Consider the following 14,869-nt stretch of genomic DNA (forward strand, 5'->3'; position numbering starts at 1 on the left):
AAATTAATAGTGCTGCATTAAAAAGAGGGTGGCGGTTGCTGTAGGGCCTATTGTCTGGCACAAAATATGCAAGCTTATATCTCATGAGTTTGTCATTTCAGTGGTACTGGGTTACTAGGAGCAGAAGTATGATGTAGATAGCTGGTCTGCATCGTTTGGTTCTCATAGCAAGTCTAGTCTTTACCACAGAAATGGTACTGTATAGAATGTTGTGTTTCCAATTTGATATAACACTATTGCCATTATTACTAGAAAATATGCACAAACATTGTCTGTTTTGCACTGGCAGTGATAGCAATAACTTTTGTGATCAAGGCCTTTTCTATAATAAGCTAATTTGCATGAAATTTGTGTTTGCATTGAAAGGAGTTAATTAAACCTGAAATTTCTATTGAAATTCACATATTTTTGTAATGTTTGAGATCCTGTATGTGTAAAAATAATACTACTAATGCACATATTTAAATGCGCATATTTTCCTAATGATACGTTTGTGTGATGCAGCAGATCGATGTTGAGTCTTTACCCGCCTGTTGTACTGTAAAGAGTGGATTAACTCTTAAAATCAAGAAATCAAGTATTATAATCAGGCAAATCAAAAGTAATTAAATAGTAGGATTGTACAGTGTATTATGCTGCCAATAAAAAAATATTAGCATGAGTATTCATTGCATTTGATTTTTGTTATTTGTATTTTATACCTGAGGTCTGTAGGAACTAACATTTTCATGAAAAATGATTGAAGTTTTTGTTTAAAAAGAGTAGGAAAAATCACGACGCATCAGCCTGATACTTCAATTCAGCTGCAAGCACTTGGTCCCACATAAACGTGATATCCTTGAGCTCAACTCTATATTCCGGTATATTATTGTGGTTTCATTGATTTCTTATACTCTGCTCAGCATGATAGTCCTTTAAAAAAAATAAATAAATCTCTTCCTGTCTAAGTTGCTAATAGTCAGAGTAAGCTTTAATGCCCACTTATTTTTTAAATGATTTATTTATTAGTTCTGTCAAATGATTAATCGCATCCAAAATAAAAGTTTTTGTTTACATAATATGTGTGTGTACTGTGTATGTTTATTACATATAAATAAATAGACACACATGCATGCATATATTTAAGAAAACATTTATGTTTGTATATTACATATATTTATATATAAATTAAATTATATAAATATAAATATAAACATGTAAATATTTTCTAAATATATACTGTATGTGTGTGTATTTATGTATACATAATAAATATACACAATACACACACATATATTATGTAAACAAAAACTTTTATTTTGGACGTGATTAATCGTGATTAATCGTTTGACAGTACTATTATTTATGAATTTATTTTTATTGATTGGCAACATTCAGATTAGAACAGAGTAAAATTGAAGTCAGGTTAGGAATATTGTTCAGTTTCATTCTCTTGGTTTGGCCTGCATAATAATGGAGCTCAGAATAAAATTTGGGGAAGGCTGAGCTTGAGTGACAGGTCATTAACTGGAACTGAAAAGCTTGCATGTCTGACACACTTTGAAATGAAATTGAATGCTGAAATAAAAGTTAATGACCGTAGTCCACCTGTCCAAAAGCTTTGCTTGGCTAATGACCAACTCACACAAATCAGGTTTAATTCTTTTTAGATGTTTCTTTTCATTTTAGTTGTTAGCTGCAGTACCACCATTGGCTCTTTTCCATTTGTTTATCTATTCAATAATAAGAAAACATGAATGAATTTATATCTGTTATGGTCTGTTTTGTCAGTGTTGGTAAAATGGCACAGAGAAAGAGATTTCAAGATCTTTAATCTGCTGAAATTCACAGATAAGGCTTTTAAAACTCAGTTACTTGTTTATAGTACCAGTCAAACCACTCATTCTTTGATTATTTCCGTAATATATTACAACTCAATTACTCATTCTTTGATGGTGTCCACATCTTAATAAAAAGTCATCAAAGTACTGAAACTGACAAATCAAAAATGTTAAATCAAATCAAAATGTATGTTTGTCCTTGTTCAAATTTTGATCTGGTCTCAATTAAAAAACAAAGAAACAAACAAAATTTAAAACAAACAAACAACAACAACAACAACAACAACAAAAAAAACTAAAAACCTTAGTTATTTTTATGTAAAAAGAAAAAAATATTGATTGATTGATTTTATAGCATAGGATTGCTTTGATGGCAGCATTTATTTATTTTATTTATTTATTTTTTATTTTTGTATGTATTTTTCTGTAGTTCAAACATTAAAACATTGTGCAACTGACACCAAGATCATTCCCAGCGAAAAGGTAAACCTTGAATATAATATAAAACATCTGTAAACTGCACAATAGTGAATGTAATATGAGTCGGTGTACAAAACTAATTTCAGTCAAGTCACCTTTATTTGTATAGCCCTTTATACAATACAGATTGTCAAAGTAGCTTTAAAACAGGAAAATAGTGTGTCAATAATGCAAGAGGACAATAGTAAACAGTCAATTTTCAGTTAAAGTCAGTTTTCATTTAAGGGCAAGCCTTTAGATCCTGTCTTTTTTTTTTTTTTTTTGATTTTTCAAATTCAGTCAAGTGTACTTTTCACTGGTAGTATGGAAGATATTATGCAATCAGTTCAAATTGCAGTTCATTAATTACAGGGGATGTTTCATTGGTGCACCCCAGGGTGCCTTGCACTAAAACAAGGAAATTAGAGATTTCTAGAGTCTACATATTGGTAAGAGGGGATATAAAAAATTCTTCAGTCCACGGGTCAGCATTTAAGTGTGACCTGGTTAACCTTAATCACAAGTTCACCATCTCACTACATAGCATGCACACAGTAGTATTTATTTTGATAGGACCATATATAGAGATACACAGGAAACAATGGAAAAGCAGAAAGGGGAACAAAACCGTGGAAACCAGGACTTGAATTTGCACCTCACCTCGCCTGAGGTGCAAATGCGCCGTATGTCAGATCTTTGCCCACAAGGCTATGGCTTTGACACAGCGAACAACACGTTGATTGATTATTTGCCATGCTAAGCTTCGCCTAGGGCAGAATGTTGCATATGTCAAACTAGTTCAGCACTAATTTTGTTTGTTCATATAAAAAAAATTCTAATTAGAATAAAATTATTCAGCACTTTACGATACTGCTCAGCTATTGTCAGCGGATAGACACAGGACACAGAGGTAAGTGCAATACAATCAACAGGTTTATGGAGTAGTAGCAGAGGGGAATGATATGAGCAGAATGTCCAGGTAAGCAGGCGGGGAATGGGAATGTCTCTAGGGGCTTATCTGAGTGTGAATGTCCTTTTTCCTTTTCCAGGGGATCCGGAGGTAACAGTGGAGCGTGGAGACGGTGGAGAACAGGGATAGGAACACTGGAGCAACTGGTAAGTAGACAAAAGGTAAGTGGGTCAGGTTAGTCAACAGGGAATGTTTGAGACCAGACAGTGAGTGCAGGGATATAGTGCTGCTGATTAGTGCTGACAGTTGGCGGTGATCAGAAATCAGGGGATTGGGATCTGGTGAGTGTTGTTGGTGGAGACTGCGGTGACTCTCTGACAGCTATGTTGTTTGGAGGTGAGACTCCACCACTTTTTAATGCAAGCTTGCATGGACGTCTCACACCCCTGCTGTTAGAATAATCAACTATACCGTTGCAGTGTTCATTTCACACCAACCTGATGGGAAATGCAAAATAAACACAGTAAATCAACAGAATATTCTGCTTGCAAAACATGGAGAACCTGGTAGAATTTTTATGATGCTACAGGGTGTTTCTGTTTTATGATGGAAAGGACATCATAACTTGAGAGCACGGCTTTATTCTGCTAGTTTATTGTGCAGCAGGACTGTCTGTTACTTTTTAAATCTGAGAAAGCGGCCTGCTTTGCCCATATTGTTCACACAGGCATGGTCAGAGAATTGATTTTTTTTCTTCTGGGTATTTTTATTTATTTTTTTATTTTTTATCTCTCACTGCACATCACTCAAACTGTTGTCTCCGCCTGGCAGGAAACACCTGCTCTCCAAAAGTTTAGGCCTAATAGCACAACAAACAAAGTTTTCACCGCCTACCTTTTTCTACAAAATAGGCAGGAGAGTAGGCTGAAGGTATTAACTGTCTGCTGCCTTTTTTTGTTGCATCATGTGCCACACACACACACACACACACACACACAGATGTTCTACAGCTAATGTTATGAAACCCCATTATGCTGTTAAATACTGGCAGATTGTGTTTAGCAGTTCAAATCTGTCTATATACAATAAGCAACTTTTATTTGTTTATTTTGTTTTATGTAAGCTTGATGCCATTACTTTTTTGTATTTTCACATGTGTATGTGTGTTTATTATTATTACAACAATTATTGCATATTATTATTTGTTTATTATTTATATTATCAATTATATTACATCAAAATTATTATATATTATTACATGTGTGTGTGTATACATATGTGTGTGTACACACACACATAATTATACAGTATATATACAATAAAGAATAAAATAAATCAAATAAAAAATCAAATATATAAAATACAATAAAAATAAAAACACACAAAAATACTTAAAGTAACATGAACAGAAATTCTATTATTTTCAAAATGACAAATTACAATGTTATAACAACAACAACTATTGTTTTTATTATTATTATTATTATATTTTTGTTATTTGCATATACATAAAGGCAAATCTATGAGAATCTATTTCTTATATATTATTTATTTTGGCTTTGGTGGGCATACTATTTAAAAATATAGAATATATATATAGAATATAAATAAAAAATATTTTATTTATTTTGACACTAAAGTTTTTTTTTTTCTCTTAGTCTTAGAGAAAAAAAAATCTTAAAAAATATCACCTTTTCAACTTGAGAAAGTCATCCATGTCCTTTTTAGGGGTTGAGCAATAGATGCAGTAACCAGCTAAATCTGTTTAGGATTTTAGTTGCTACTCGCGTAAGTTAAGTTAGTATTTAGTTGTATATCAGGATTCATTTTACAGTGCCTGCATTATCTCTTATCTTAATCTATGTTATTTGAAATATTTAGTTAATTGAGTAATTCTAAATAAAGCGGTCCAGATTCGATTATCTCCCTCTCTAAACATATAACATCACCTATGTGCTCTAATTATCCATGTGTAATTTCTCAGTGTAATCGCTCCTCAGTGCTTTAAGCAGTCCAATTAGTGTTGAAGAAAACACCGCTATTTATCCATGCCTAAGAAGAACTAAATTATGCAGCTCAAAAGGAATTACATGAACATCTCTCAGAACATAGCAGGATAGCACAACAACTCCACAACCTGGTTTCCTTGGGAACGTTGCCATACAAAGCAGCGTGCGTTGTTCAGATGTTTTTCTCTGTCCTGTTTTATCTCGAACACAATGCGAGCATATAAACAAACAAGCCAAAATAGGCAAAGGTTTCTGCCACACTTAAAAGGTGTACTACATCACGCCTTACAAAAGTATTGCAATAGATGCTGCAGATGCTATATTAAGCTACGTTCAGTGTTTTTAAAGAATCTCAAAGAGGAAAGCATGGTTAGATGTTTTCAACACACCTTCCTTGTTCTCGCAACTCTATTTCACAGTTGTTTTGGCAGCACGCTGTTTGAAAGGGTGTTTTGTGTGGCCTGAAATTGGCAGGTAAAATAGACTCTGACCAGTCAACTGAAGCTAACCGCTCAACCGGAAGTCTTTGCCTTCACAGCAGACAAACTACAAAACATTTCAAGTGTTTTTTTATTATTATTTCCTGAACTGAAAAAGTGCTAAATGTGAATTATATTATATATATTGATTAGAATTAAAGGAATAGTTAACTCTGAAAAGGAAATTTGCCTCAGGGCATGGGAGACGTAGATGAGTATGTTTCTTCATCAGAACAGATTTGGAGAAATTTAGCATTACATCACTTCTACATCAATGGCTCCTCTGCAATGAATGGGTGCCGTCAGAATGAAAGTCCAAACAGCTGATAAAAACATCACAATAAAACAGATTTTAATCCACATGACTCCAGTCCATCAGTTAATGTCTTGTGTGGTGAAAAGCTGTATGCTTGCAAGAAACAAATCAATCATTGAGGTGTTTTAATTTTAAACCATTGATTCTGGCCAAAATATCAGTCCATAAACCATAATAATGCTTCCTTTGGTTAAAAAGTCCATCCGCTGTTGTCCTCTAACATCAAATTCCACAAACATATTTGTTTAGAACAGTTTTGGACTGTTTTGCTTGTAAACGGTGCTTGATCTCTGCATATTTCTCTCCTGATTCAGACAAGATGACTTTTTCACTTGAGAATATTATGGATAGAGGGCTCGTATTTTGGTCAAAAACAAATAAAAAAAATGTCTCTAATGAATTCGTTTCTTTCAAAGATGAAGTTTTTCACTTCCCAAGACATTACCTGATGGACTGGACTTGTAGATTATTGTGATGGTTTTATCACCTGTTTGAACTCTCATTCTGATGGCACCCATTCACTGCAGATGATCCAATTGTGAGCAAGTGTAATTCAACTTTTTTTATAAGCATTGGCGCTAAAATTCGCTATTATATGATGCCAACATTTATATGCATTTAAAAACAAACTTCTGACTGCAAGAAATATAATCACCAGATGCATGACATTGCATTGCAAATAATCAACAGTAAATAAAGTTCAGTCAAATGCTTGAAATAAAAATGTATATTTTTCACATATTTCTTATCAGGATTTTGATGTTGCCTATCCAAACTATTTTTTTTAGAATGAAAATACAGACAGATCTGGCAAATGATATTTATTGAATAATACTCTCTCGCCAGCAGACATTGATGCTGTAAGATGCGAATGTCGCAGTGACCTTGCTCCTTCAGTGTCTAACTTTTTTCCTGTAGCTGTACAGTACGCTTGAATTGGCAAGATGTGTGGAAACTGCATTTTGAGAGTCTTACTAAGCAAAACATGTCCTGTATAATGCACAGTATAATTTTGTGAACTTGTTTTTTTTTTTGTGAAGTCATCAGTTAGCATGTTTATGCAGGGGCTGCTGTATCAAGGGACTAACAGTAGAAATGAATTGGAGTCCTGAAATCATGTAAAAGGCTCAGGCCACACGGATGCTGTTCTCACTGATGTTTAATTTTAGACACATCACTCTCATAAACGCTGCGGTTACAGGATCCGGCACCGTCCAGTCTGCTAAATAAACAGCATCCCACACAATCATAAGCTCAATTGGAGGAAGTACATTTTCTCTCCTGTGAGAATCACACCTTCGCTGCTTCAGAAAACTTATTGTGATATGCATTCGTGAGATTGGAGCAGTTGTGACACGGCCAGGCCTTACAGCATGACTCAACAGCATCTTGTGATATGAGAACGGTTTAAATCACAGGGTTGGTGGCCTCTCTCTCAGCGAGGCTCGCAGAAGTCAAAGCTAAGGTCAGTATTAGATTGTGTTGTTGCGTGCACTCTTGCTCGTTGGATGAAAAGGGCATATTCACCAGCAGAGAGAGAGAGAGAGACTGGATACTCACATCCAAGGTCCTGCAACAGAGAGCCATAAGATTTTTAAAGGGATAGTTCACACAAAAATGAAATTTCTGTCATTTACTCACCCTCATGTCAAACTGGAATGCTTTCCATTGTTCTATCATTCTATCTATTGTTTTATTTATATATGTCTGTCTTTTTGTTTGTCCATATATCTTTGTTATTCTGTCTATTTTTCGTCCTGTCTTTGTCTATTTACAGCTCTATCTATCATTCTATTGTTCTATCATTCTTTTATTTCTGCCTGTCAATAAGTTTGTCCATATCATTCTATTGTTCTGTCTCTCTGTCTATCTATCATTCAGTTTATCACTCTTTTCATCTGTCTTTCAGTCTGTTTGTCTATTGTTCTCTCTGTATCTATATCTTTCTATTGTTCTGTCTATCGTTTTTTCTGTCTGTCAGTCTATAATACTGTCTGTCTCTCTGTCAATCCATCTTTCTTTCTTTCTTTCTTTCTTTCTTTCTTTCTTTCTTTCTTTCTTTCTTTCTTTCTTTCTTTCTTTCTTTCTGTCTGTATCATTCTGTTCTTCTATCTATTGTTCTATTCATCATTCTGTCTGTCTGTCTGTCTTTCATTCTATTGTCTGGCCTGTATGTTTATCTGTCAATTTTTTGTTGCTCTATCTATCTTTCTTTCTGTTTGTCTGTCAGTCTGTCCATCTGTCATTATCTGTCTGTCTGTCTGTCTGTCTATCTGTCTATCTTAATTTTTTGCCTCTTTTCCCTCAAAGCTGCTATAATTTGTGATGATATATTCATACCCTTTCAGAGGAAGACATTGAATGAATGCGTTTGGCTAAAGGTGACACATTCTGCATGAATAAATATACGTCTAAGTATGACATTTTCAGACTAGATTCATATACTTCCTGACATAAATAGCAGAGCCCTCTTGCTCTACTGCCACTCACAAAGTTTGCTGTGGCAGAAGGTTATAGAACTCGCCTGTCAGTTTCACTCACAGACTTTTCCCCAACTGCGCACGCTGTGTCCATTCCTCCTGGCAAAGCATCCATGGCACATTTTGGGCATTGTTTACTGACCAATTATACTGGTCTTGCTGTTCTAACAGGTGTTGTGGCTTTCGGGGGAATCCATGAATGTTAACTTCTGCAGTGCTATTTCTGCTTACCTGGATATAATTTTATAGTATTTGTTCAAATTTAGAATAGTTTTAATGTTTACATTTTCAGTTTTCATTTTAGTAATTTTATGTGCTTTTGTAACTTTTATTAGTTTTTGTTCATTTAGCTTTTATTATTTATTTTATTATTTCAGTTTTCATTTTAGTAATTTTAATATTTGAGCTTAATTTTATTTCAATTAACATTTTTAATTATTATTCATTTTTTATGTTCCTTCTAATATTTATTTTATTTTGTAAAATATAAATATTAAACAAACATTTTTTATATTTTTCATTTTAATTCTAGTTTGTTTGATTTTATTAGTTTTTTTTAGATTTCCGTTTAGCTTTATTTTATTTCAATTTTAGTTTTAGTAATTTTACTACGTCAACATAGATTTATTCTAATTAGTTACCAAGGGAACATTTCTAATTTTCTTTAAGATTTTCATAAAATATTGTTGTATTTGACAAAATATAAATACTAAACTTATATTTTCAGTTTATAGTTTTAATATTTGTTTTCTAAATGTTTTTCAGTTTCATATATAAATGGTAAATATTTGTATAATTTATAGTATTTTATATTATTATTATATATAAAATATTATGCATAAATTGAATTATTATATAAATTGTAATATACTTTGTAATTTTACTAAACAATTAAACAAAAATAAATGAAAGTAAAGATAAATATTTAAAAAAATGATAATTAAAATCACAAAAGTTAACACAAAATAAATTGATTTTTTTTTTTATTTTTAATTGAAATGTTCATCTATAATTTGTATTTTATTTTATGTCAGCTTTATTTCAGTTAATAAAAACGGAACATTTTTAATTAACAATAACAACCCTATAGCTTCTTACCAGACTGCTTTGGGGTGACACAATCTAGAAGATCTGTCAAACCAAGTAATTGAGGACTTATCCTGATTACTTGTTATCTCGTGTTAGTGGGTGGAGGAGGTGTAGTATAGTGCTTTGCCTCATTCCAAGGTTATTTGTTCAAATCACTATCTACACGGCCTGTTATTTTGCGTCATGAGGTGTTGATGCGCTGGCCAGGCGTTACATTTCCAACACTGACAAACACTTTCCAAGACCCACGCAGTTGGGCTGATTTACGATGGTGGAGAGGAAGTCCACATCCGAAGAAAGCCAAGTAATTACCTCAACGCTGTGACTAATTAGCACGGCAGCAATCTCTCTCCTCGTACACCCGAGGAGGGCCCTAGTCACTCCATCATGTCATCTGATAATTGTGTAATCTGTATTCTACACGGTATTCCGCTATAAACCTGCACCTTTGTGGGGAAAGCAAAACAGAGTGGGTGTTTATCTGACCCTCGTGTTTGCTTCTGATTTAAGAGCTCACCCAAGGTCATAATGAATATGCAGTGGAAGAGTCTTTTGTCTGTGGGAGTAGAAGCCACTGTTAACTGCAGTCTGGAGAGCGTTCCATATTACCCACAATGCTTCTGTGGTGACAGCTTCATGCTATTATCAGGCCAGAAATGGATACACTTGAATGTTTATTGAAACTCGGGAAATGGCATTCAGTTAATTTCCCATTTGGGACTCTTAAATACTGATATGGGGTTGATTGTAATGGTCATGAACTCTGAAATTTATATCTCTGTTTTGGTGTTTGTTAAGAGGCATGTGAGTACATTGTCATATGAAATGGCCTTGCAGTTTCCACAGAGCTTAAAATCATCTTTTAATGTATCTTGGATAAGATTTTGCTAGGGGAACTGCTTTCCCAGCAAATTCTTATCCAAATGAAGTAGAAAGGAGAAAGAAAGAAAGAAAGAAAGAAAGAAAGAAAGAAAGAAAGAAAGAAAGAAAGAAAGAAAGAAAGAAAGAAAGAAAGAAAGAAAGAAAGAAAGAGAATTGTGTGGAACTTTTAACTTTTAGGCTAGCCCTAAATTAAAGTCCTTCAAATCAGTGAACTTGGTAGCTATAAGAAAGAAGAAAAAATAAGAAAGTGTATGTTTTATATGCGGTTGGCAAGAGTTTTTTATTTATTTATTATTATTTAAATTAATACCTTTATTCAGCAAGGATGCATTAAATTGATCAAAAGTGACAAAACTGTCTAATTCAACTAAATGCTAATTAAAATAAATTAAACTTTCTATTCATCACATAATTCAATAAATAAATAAATAAATAAATTCTTGAGCACCAAATAAGCATAAGTTAAAGGATTAGTTCACTTTTAAAAAAACTTTAGCTGATAATTTACTCACCCCCATGTCATCCAAGATGTCCATGTCTTTCTTTCTTCAGTCGAAAAGAAATTAAGGTTTTTGATGAAAACATTTCTCCATAAAATGAACTTCAATGGGGCCCAAACGGTTCAAGGTCCAAATGACAGTTTCAGTGCAGCTTCAAAAGGGCTTTAAACGATACCAGACGATGATTAAGGGTCTTATCTAGCGAAACGATCGGTCATTTAAAAAATAAATAAAAACGTTTAAGTTTTATAAGCACAAATGCTCGCCTTGCTCTGTTCTGTGATGCGCGTTCGTGACGACACGTAATACGCAATTACGTGGAAAAGGTCACGGTTGACTTAGGCGGAAGCCGAGTCAGTAGGCTTTTTAATATTAAAACACCCAGGATACGCACACGAAATGGGCATTTTAAACGATAAACTGACACAAAGACATTTGAATATGTGTATATGGTCCTCCTTTCGCACATTTGTAAACACTGACTCGGTACTTCCGCCTAAGTCAACCGTGACCTTTTCAACGTCATTGCGTGTTACGTGACATAGATGATTGTTTTAATGTTTTTTATTCACAAGATTTACATAAGGAGGAAACAATGGTGTTTGAGGCTAACGGTATATCATTTTCATGTACAGAACTCTTATTTTGCTACTATGCTAAGGTAAAGACAGTTTTCCATTCTATGGCACCTTTAAACAAAACAGCAACTGCGTGAGGTATTATGACAAAAAAAGAAGACCAACCAATTCCTTTTGGTTGGTCCGGGGCAGTCATGGCCTAATGGATAGAGAGTTGGACTTGTAACCCGAAGGTCGTGGGTTTGAGTCTCAGGTCCGGCAGGGATTGAAGGTGGGGGTAGTGAATAACCAACACTTTCTCCACCTTCAATACCACGACTGAGGTGAGACCCTTGAGCAAGGCACCGAATTCCCAACTGCTCCCCGGGCGCCGCAGTATTGGCTGCCGACTGCTCCAGGTGTATGTTCACTACTCTGTGTGCACTTGGATGGGTTACCTGCAGAGCACAAATTCTGAGTATGGGTCACCATACTTGGCCACACACCACTTCCCTTTCCTTAGCCCATTCAACAGAAATTTTTTCATCACTATGTGTCTCCTCTTTCTGTAGTCTCTAGCCCCATTCACATTTAAAGATGCAGTGCGGATGTTATAAAGAGGCTACACTACAGAGAGCAAGACATCCAATCAGGGCATAAATATTAAACCATTTCATCATCATTGCTCAATTGGAGTTGAAATTGTGTGACAATTTTCTTTAAACGATAAACTTCTTTATCTGTAAATCTCCCTTCACTCATTAAGCACTTAATATTTTCCAGTTGTTTTCTAAGGTCTGGAAAATATTCAACAATTTGCACTCCTCTCATGTTTTTAGTCACCTACAAGAACTTTTTCATCTTATCACTCCATAGTCAAAACATGACCAATTAGATTGGGAACAACATGAAACATTTGAATCAGAGCACTCGCTCTTACTACTTTCATTGTCTAACTTTTCCTCCTCATGATTCTTTCTGGCCTGTTTCAAAACCAAACTCTTATCACTTTTCTTCCTCTTCAGAGGTGTTTTAAAAACAACCTGATCCATGTCCATTAACATACAATTCTGAACCATATTCTCTAAATGTGATTCAGTATCAGAAAGATGTCTCAAACTTGTTTGTGTACTCACTATTGCTTCTTCTCCACCATCAGTATTATTACTTTCATCCATCTCAAAGATGGTCAAATTAGACTTTTTGGTGCGTTTCATCACTTTCATCCCTTTGTCTAATCAAACCAGAATCAACATTGTTAGCTGCTGACACAACTCTTTACTGATGACTAGAGTTCCAGTCATTAGAAGTAGTAGCAACTTCTCCATTTTCATTCTGAGCATTCTTATCTTTAGCACTATTATTCTGCTCACTTTGATGAGTGACATTTTCGGGACAGCCACGAATCAAATGACCAGACTTTCCACAAAAAAACAAAACAAAAAAAACACTTCATAGTGTTTGTAGAAACAAAGACTGTGTAATCAAAATCACCTTAAATTTAAAGTTTAAGTCAAGGTCACATCGATTTCCATTTAGTATCATGTACGTGAATCGGCTAAAAACGATACTACATGTTTCACCAACTCCAATTTACTCCCAAATCTTTTTTTATGGGAGCAATAATTTTGCCAAAGCGTGACAATTCTTGGATCTGCATCTCATCTTTGATGAAAGGGGGCACATTTGAAATGGTATTTTTCTTACGGGAGTAGAAAGCGGTAGTACTGGGGTAAACAAACCATGTATGTTTATTCCTTTTCCAACAACTTCATTTGCTTTTACTGTCCTCAGAAACAACACGATTGAATTATTCATTCGAGATGCCGCAAGCACACACTCATGCCCAACAACATTGCCAACCGCTACACTACACTCCTCCACGCTCCCCGCAGACACCACCTTCACCCCATGGCGCCGCGTGAGTGAATCTAGAGCATTAGCTCCCCGAGTCACCATCCCTCCCAGTGCATAGACTGGTTTTGGCGCTCAACAAAAAGGCTACAGCCATTTTTGCCATTTTCGCCCGCTGTCACGCTAAACCACACACTTACCACACCGCTCACTCCATTCACTCATCAAACACTCGCACATGCACACAGAGAGAGAGAGAGAGAGAATGCAACATAAATAAGAGCAAATAGTACAAGCAAGTCTACTGTCAAGAAAACAATACTAATGTTGACAGTGCTGAGTTGTCAGTAACTATTTTTTAAGATGAGACCGAAAAGAACCAAAAGTATATAATCTTCTAATTGTTGATGGAATGGAGTTACATTCCCTTGCAGCTTTGACTGAAAATACAGACTGATTGAAATGACTTCTTTTGAGAGGAATAACACAGTCCCCTCTTTCCCCACCCCATGTAGACTGTTGAGCAGTTGTTCTAATATTCACAAACTGTTTTAGTGGCGAAGTCAAGTTATGTATAGTCTTAAACAGTAGACAAATATGTACATATTTGATCAAGTTATCCCAGTTAAGCAAATTGTATTTTTTTTTAATATTGAACAATGATGAAACTGAACTGATTTCTTATCAAGAGTTTTTAGTGATTGTTTATACGAAGACTGTAGTGGTTTCAGAGAAGTAAGACTAGCTTGCGTTATATTATATATTATATTTCTTAATATGATAAATAATCATGGAATGCACATACATCAAAGCGACTAATAGAGACTTTTGCCATCTCAGTTAAATAGTTTTCTCTGAAGCCAAACTGCATTGGATGTAAAGGAAAATAACTATTATTTAAATAATTAGTGACTTGTGCAGCCATCAATTTCTCTGCAACCTTTGAGACTATAGGTAAAATACTAATAGGTCTGTAATTACTAGCAGAGTGAGGATAGCCACTTTTGAATATAGGCACAATAACAGATGACTTCCAAGCACATGGGAACATCGACTCACTAAGCTCTTTAAGCATTACCACATCCAGACCAAATATATCCTTTGCTCTGGATGGTTTAAGAGATGTAATTGTTCTTGTGACGCCTAATTCAGAGACTGCCCTTAGAGTAAGGGCTTGTTCCACTGTATTAAATGGATAAAATTCTGTGTACTTAGGGGAGAAACATTGTGCAATTGTGACTACCGAGTCAACAAAGTAATAATTAAGTGCTTTGGCTACATCAGCTGGATTGTTAGTCAGCTTCCCGTTTACCATCAATTCAAGTGATGACCTATCTTTTCTTTTATCACCTTTTAAGTAGTTCAACTGAGTCCAGATTGTTTTAGAATGACCTCTTGCCTCATTAATTATTCTCAGGAAAAAATCAGCCTTTGCTTTTCTCAGGGTCTTTACCACCTTGTTCCGTAATGTAACGAAATGTTGTCTATCATGACTAAACTTTGATTTATTTGCA

Source organism: Barbus barbus (genome assembly GCF_936440315.1).
Source record: "Barbus barbus genome assembly, chromosome: 20".
NCBI lineage: Eukaryota > Metazoa > Chordata > Actinopteri > Cypriniformes > Cyprinidae > Barbus > Barbus barbus.